Source organism: Arachis duranensis, chromosome 4 (assembly GCF_000817695.3).
Source record: "Arachis duranensis cultivar V14167 chromosome 4, aradu.V14167.gnm2.J7QH, whole genome shotgun sequence".
Taxonomy (NCBI): Eukaryota; Viridiplantae; Streptophyta; class Magnoliopsida; order Fabales; family Fabaceae; genus Arachis; species Arachis duranensis.
Window position 1 is genome coordinate 84,727,219 of NC_029775.3, and position 6,637 is coordinate 84,733,855.

Consider the following 6,637-nt stretch of genomic DNA (forward strand, 5'->3'; position numbering starts at 1 on the left):
ACTATTTAAATTGTATTTTATAGACATCTATGGAGAACATCACGAAGAATTTTTGCTATTTTCGAGTTTTACATTGTATGTTTCCTCATTATGAGTTTCTAAACCTCATAGGATGAAGGGAGGAGCCTTGCTGAGTCCCATGAATTAATAAAAGTACTACTGTTTCTCTTCGATCCGTGTTTGATTAATTCTAAGATGTATATTCGTACTTCATCGTGGTGAATAGGATGATCTGACAAATTAACTCTGTTCATCACATTAAGACGAACGTGCCTGACAAACACCCGCATCTATTTGGGTTAAGAACGCGTCTTTTACCGGACAGTGATGAACTAACAGCTTGAATATACGTCTCTCAGACGGCTAATCCACGACTTTGTTGGGAACTTCTTGAGACATTAGTTCAGCCAATTTCCGGGGAGATTAGGGTCTCTGTGGTAGAGTCTATAACCCAAGGTGCAGCATTATCTGATCCGGAAGATCCGACCTTGTCTGTGGCGCTTTGAGTAGGATCATTAAAGAGAATGGACTGTACGAGCTTGGTGCATGAAATTGTGATCTCTAACAATGGCATTCAACTTGGTATGCGCATCTACTAACTCAGCACTTTCTTCACAACTCCGCACAACTAACTAACAAGTGCACTAGGTCGTCCAAGTAATAAACCTTACGTGAGTAAGGGTCGATCCCACAGAAATTGTTGGTATGGAGCAAGCTATGGTCATCTTGTAGATCTCAGTTAGGCTGATTCAAATGATTATGAAGTTTTCAAAAGTAATAATAAATAAAACATAAAATAAAGATAGAAATACTTATGTAAATCATTGTTAGAAATTCAGATAAGTGTATGGAGATGCTTTGTTCCTGTTGAATCTCTGCAACATACTGCTTTCTTACTTTCAATCCTTCATACTCCTTTCCATGGCAAGCTGTCTGTAAGGCATCACTGTTGTCAATGGCTACTTTCCATCCTCTCAGTGAAAAAGGTCCAGATGCTCTTGTCACAGCACGGCTAATCATCTATGAGTTCTCAATCATGTCGGAATAGAATCCATTGATTCTTTTGCGTTTGTCATCACGCCCAACAATTGTGAGTTTGAAGCTCGTCACAGTCATTCAATTCCTGAATCCTACTCGAAATACAACAGACAAGGTTTAGACCTTCCGGATTCTCAGGAATGGCCGCCAATAATTCTAGCTTATACCACGAAGATTCTGATCAAGGAATCCAAGAGATATGTGCTTGTTCTAAGGTAGAACGGAAGTGGTTGTCAATCACGCGTTCATAGGGATAGATGATGACGAATGTCACAGATCATCAGATCCATCAGGTTGAAGTGCAATGGATATCTTGGAACAAGAATAAGCTGAACTGAATAGAAAATAGTAGTAATTGCATTAAAACTCGAGGTACAGCAGAGCTCCACAGCCTTAATCTATGGTGTGTAGAAACCCCACCGTTAAAAATACATAAGTGATGAAGGTCCAAGCATGGCCGAATGGCCAGCCCCCATGAATGATCAAAAGACCGAATGGTCAAGAGACTATACTGTCAAACACACCTAGTACAATAGTAAAAAGTTCTATTTATACTAAACTAGTTACTAGGGTTTAGAGAAATAAGTAATTGATGCAGAAATCCACTTCCGGGGCCCACTTGGTGTGTGTGTGGGCTGAGCTTGAGCTTTACACATGCAGAGGCTTCTCTTGGAGTTAAACGCCAAGTTGTAACATGTTTTTGGCGTTTAACTCTGGTTTATGACGTGTTTCTTGCGTTTGACTCCAGAATGCAGCATGGAACTGGCATTGAATGCCAGTTTACGTCATCTAATCTCGAATAAAGTATGGACTATTATATATTGCTGGAAAGCTCTGGATGTCTACTTTCCAACGCCATTGAGAGGGCGCCATTTGGACTTCTGTAGCTCCAGAAAATTTATTTCGAGTGCAGGAAGGTCAGAATCCAACAGTATCAGCAGTCCTTTGTCAGCCTCCTTATTAGAGTTTTGCTCAGGTCCCTCAATTTTAGCCAGAAAATACCTGAAATCATAGAAAAATACACAAACTCATAGTAAAGTCCAGAAATGTAAATTTTACATAAAAAATAATGAAAACATCCCTAAAAGTAGCTAGATCCTACTAAAAACTACCTAAAAATAATGCCAAAAAGCGTATAAATTATCCGCTCATCACAACACCAAACTTAAATTGTTGCTTGTACCCAAGAAACTGAAAATCAAATAGGATAAAAAGAAGAGAATATACTATAAATCCCAAAATATCAATGAATATTAGTTCTAATTAGATGAGCGGGACTTGTAGCTTTTTGCTTCTAAACAGTTTTGGCATCTCACTTTATCCTTTGAAGTTCAGAATGATTGGCTTCTATAGGAACTCAGAGTTCAGATAGTGTTAATTGATTCTCCTAGTTAAGTATGTTGATTCTTGAACACAGCTACTTTTATGAGTCTTGGCCGTGGCCCTAAGAACTTTGTTTTCCAGTATTACCACCAGATACATAAATGCCACAGACACATGACTGGGTGAACCTTTTTAGATTGTGACTCAGCTTTGCTAAAGTCCCCAGTTAGAGGTGTCCAGAGCTCTTAAGCACACTCTTTTTGCTTTGGATCATGACTTTAACCACTCAGTCTTAAGCTTTTCACTAGGACCTGCATGCCACAAGCACATGGTTAAGGACAGCTTGATTTAGCCGCTTAGGCCTGGATTTACTTCCTTGGGCCCTCCTATCCATTGATGCTCAAAGCCTTGGATTCTTTTTACCCTTGCCTTTTGGTTTTAAGGGCTATTGGCTTTTTCTGCTTGCTTTTTCTTTTTCTTTCTATAATTTTTTTGCCACTTTTTTTTCTCAAGCTTTGTTCTTCACTAGTCACATCAATATAATTAAACTAATTTCAAGGATAAATTCGAAACTCATGTACTTCTTGTTCTTTTGAATTAAAAATATTTTTTCATTTAAGAAAGGTGAAGGATTCATGGAATTATTCATAGCCTTAAGACATAGTTACTAAATACTAATGATCATGTAGTAAAGACACAAACATAGATAAACATGAAGTTCATAGATCGAAAAACAGAGAAATAAGAACAATGAAGTTAAGGAATGAGTCCACCTTAGTGAGAGTGGCGTCCTCCTCTTGAAGAACCAATGGTGCTCTTGAGCTCCTCTATGTCTCTTCCTTGCCTCTGTTGCTTGATCCCTAGTGATTTTGGTGCTCCTATCCTTAGTTGCTCCCAATAATTGTGTGGAGGAAAATATATCCCTTGAGGTATCTCAGGGATTTCTTGATGAGGGAATTCCTCATGCTCTTGTTGAGGTCCATGAGTGGGCTCTCTTGATGTGCAGTCAAATGCTCTACTACTGACCTATGGACCCTTGAGATGAATCTCTCCATCTCTCATGACTCAGAGGTGGAAGCATTTGTCCTCCCTTTCCTCTTTCTAGAGGTTTCTCCGGTCTTAGGTGCCATAAATGGTTATGGAAAAACAAAAAGCTATGCTTTTACCACACCAAACTTAGAATGTTGCTCGTCCTCGAGCAAAAGAAGAAAGAATAGAAGAAGAAGAAGAAGATATGAAGGAGAGGGATAGATGTTTGTGTTTCGGCCATTTATGGTGGGTTTGGGTGGGAAGGATGGATGGATATGAGTGGTGAAGAGGTAATAGGGAAGAGAGATTGAGGTGATTGGTGAAGAAGAGAGAAGGTGAGTTGAGGTAGGTGGAGATCCTGTGGGGTCCACAGATCCTGAGATGATCCTGTAGGATCCACAGATCCTAAGGTGTCAAGGATTTACATCCCTACACCAATGAGGCGTGTAAAACGCCTTCTGCATGCAATCCTGGCGTTTAACACCAGATTGATGCTTGTTTTTGGCGTTAAATGCCAGTTCTATGCTTATTTTGGGCGTTCAATGCTAGTCTGCAGCATGTTTCTGGCGTTGAACGCTAGCTTTCCTCAGTGTGCAATCCTGGCATTTGAACACCAGATTGCTGCATGTTTCTGGCATTCAACACCAGATCCATGCTCTATTCTGGTGTTGAACACCAGCCAGATGCTCCTTACTGGCGTTTAAATGCTAGTAAGCCCTTCCTCTAGGGTGTGCTGTTTCTTCTGCTATTTTTGATTCTGTTTTTAATTTTAGTATTTGTTTTGTGACTCCACATGATCATGAACCTAATAAAACATAAAAGCAATAAAAATAAAAATAGAATTAGATAAATAAAAATTGGGTTGCCTCCCAATAAGCGCTTCTTTAATGTCAATAGCTTGACAGTGGGCTCTCATGGAGTCTCACAGGTGATCAGGTCAATGTTGTGGACTCAAAACACCAAACTTAGAGTTTGAATGTGGGGATTTAACACCAAACTTAGAGTTTGGTTGTGGTCTCCCAACACCAAACTTAGAGTTTGATTGTGGAGGCTTTGTTTGACTCTGTATTGAGAGAAGCTTTTCATGCTTCATCTCTATGTTTGCAGAAGAAGATCCTTGAGCTTTAAACACAAGGTAGTCCCTATTTAACCTATCACAGCTCCTGCTGTAGCTAGGAATGGTCTTCCAAGGATGATGCATTCATCCTCCTCCTTCCTAGTCTCTAAGATTATGAAATCAGTAAGGATGTAAAGGCCTTTAACCTTCACTAACAGGTCTTCTACTAATCCATAAGCTTGGCTTTGTGATCCGTCTGCCATCTCTAATGAGAATGTGGCAGGCTGTACCTCAATGATCCCCAGCTTCTCCATTACAGAGAGTGGCATGAGATTTATGCCTGACCCTAGGTCACACAGAGCCTTCTCAAAGGTCATGGTGCCCATGGTACATTTACCAGGATCTTGTTTCTTTTGAGGTAGAGTTTGCTGAACCCAAGTAGCTAGTTCACTAATGAGCAATGGAGGTTCATCTTCCCAAGTCTCATTACCAAACAACTTGGCATTCAGTTTCATGATGGCTCCTAGATATTGAGCAACTTGCTCTCCAGTTACATCTTCATCCTCTTCAGAGGAAGAATCATTTTCAGAGCTCATGAATGGCAGAAGGAGGTTTAATGGGATCTCTATGGTTTCTATATGAGCCTCAGATTCCTTTAGGTCCTCAATAGGGAACTCCTTCTTGCTTGAGAGACGTCCCATGAGGTCTTCCTCACTGGGATTCACGTCCTCCCCTTCCCCCTTGAATTCGGCCATATTGACAATATCAATGGCCTTGCACTCTCTTTTTGGATTCTCTTCTGTATTGGTTAGGAGAGTACTAGGAGGAGTTTCAGTGATTTTCTTACTCAGCTGGCCCACTTGTGCCTCTAAATTTCTGATGGATAACCTTGTTTCACTCATGAATTTTAAAGTGGCCTTAGATAGATCAGAGACTATGTTTGCTAAGCTAGAGGTACTCTGCTCAGAATTTTCTGTCTGTTGCTGAGAAGATGATGGAAAAGGCTTTCTATTACTGAGCCTATTTCTTCCACCATTATTAAAGCCTTGTTGAGGCTTTTGTTGATCCTTCCATGAGAAATTTGGATGATTTCTTCATGAAGAATTATAGGTGTTTTCATAGGGTTCACCCATGTAATTTACCTCTTCTATTGCAGGGTTTTCAGTTTCATAAGCTTCTTCTTCAGAAGATGCCTCTTTAGTACTGTTGGATGCATTTTGCCATCCATTCAGACTTTGAGAAATCATGTTGACTTGCTGAGTCAACATTTTGTTCTGAGCCAATATGGCATTCAGAGCATCAATCTCAAGAACTCTCTTCCTCTGAGGCGTCCCATTATTCACAAAATTCCTCTCAGAAGTGTACATGAATTGGTTATTTGCAACCATGTCAATAAGTTCTTGAGCTTCTGTAGGTGTTTTCTTTAGGTGAATAGATCCACCTGCAGAATGGTCCAGTGACATCTTAGAGAACTCAGATAGACCATAATAGAATATATCCAGAATGGTCCACTCTGAAAGCATGTCAGAAGGACACCTTTTGGTCATCTACTTGTATCTTTCCCAAGCTTCATAGAAGGATTCACCATCTTTTTGTTTGAAGGTCTGAACATTCACTCTAAGCTTGCTCAGCTTTTGAGGAGGAAAGAACTTAGCCAAGAAGGCCGTGACCAGCTTATCCCAAGAGTCCAGGCTATCTTTTGGTTGAGAGTCCAACCATATTCTAGCCCTGTCTCTTACAGCAAAAGGGAAAAGCATGAGCCTGTAGACTTCAGGATCAACTCTATTAGTCTTAGCAGTCTCACAGATATGCAAAAATTCAGTTGAAAACTGATAGGGATCTTCTGATGAAAGTCCATGGAATTTGCAGTTCTGTTGCATTAGAGCAACTAGTTGAGGTTTCAGCTCAAAATTGTTTGCTCCAATGGCAGGGATTGAGATGCTTCTTCCGTCAAACTTGGAAGTAGGTGTAGTATAATCACCAAGCATCCTCCTTGCATTATTGTTGTTGGGTTCGGCTGCCATATCCTTTTCTTGTTCGAAAATTTCAGTAAGGTTGTCTCTGACTTGTTGTAATTTAGCTTCTCTTAGTTTCCTCTTCAGAGTCCTTTCAGGTTCAGGAATAGCTTCAACAAGAATACCTTTTTCCTTGTTCCTGCTCATATGAAAGAGAAGAGATCAGAAAAAGAAG

The 6,637-nt window shown here is 40.1% G+C and overlaps 1 non-coding gene across 1 annotated transcript; it reads left to right on the forward strand.

The window, feature by feature from the left end:
- The first annotated feature begins 5,964 nt into the window (after positions 1 to 5,964).
- LOC127747022 (small nucleolar RNA R71) lies at positions 5,965 to 6,072 on the forward strand. Its single transcript, XR_008008827.1, has one exon. It is a non-coding gene; the product is annotated as a small nucleolar RNA R71 (small nucleolar RNA).
- Positions 6,073 to 6,637: the final 565 nt, after the last annotated feature.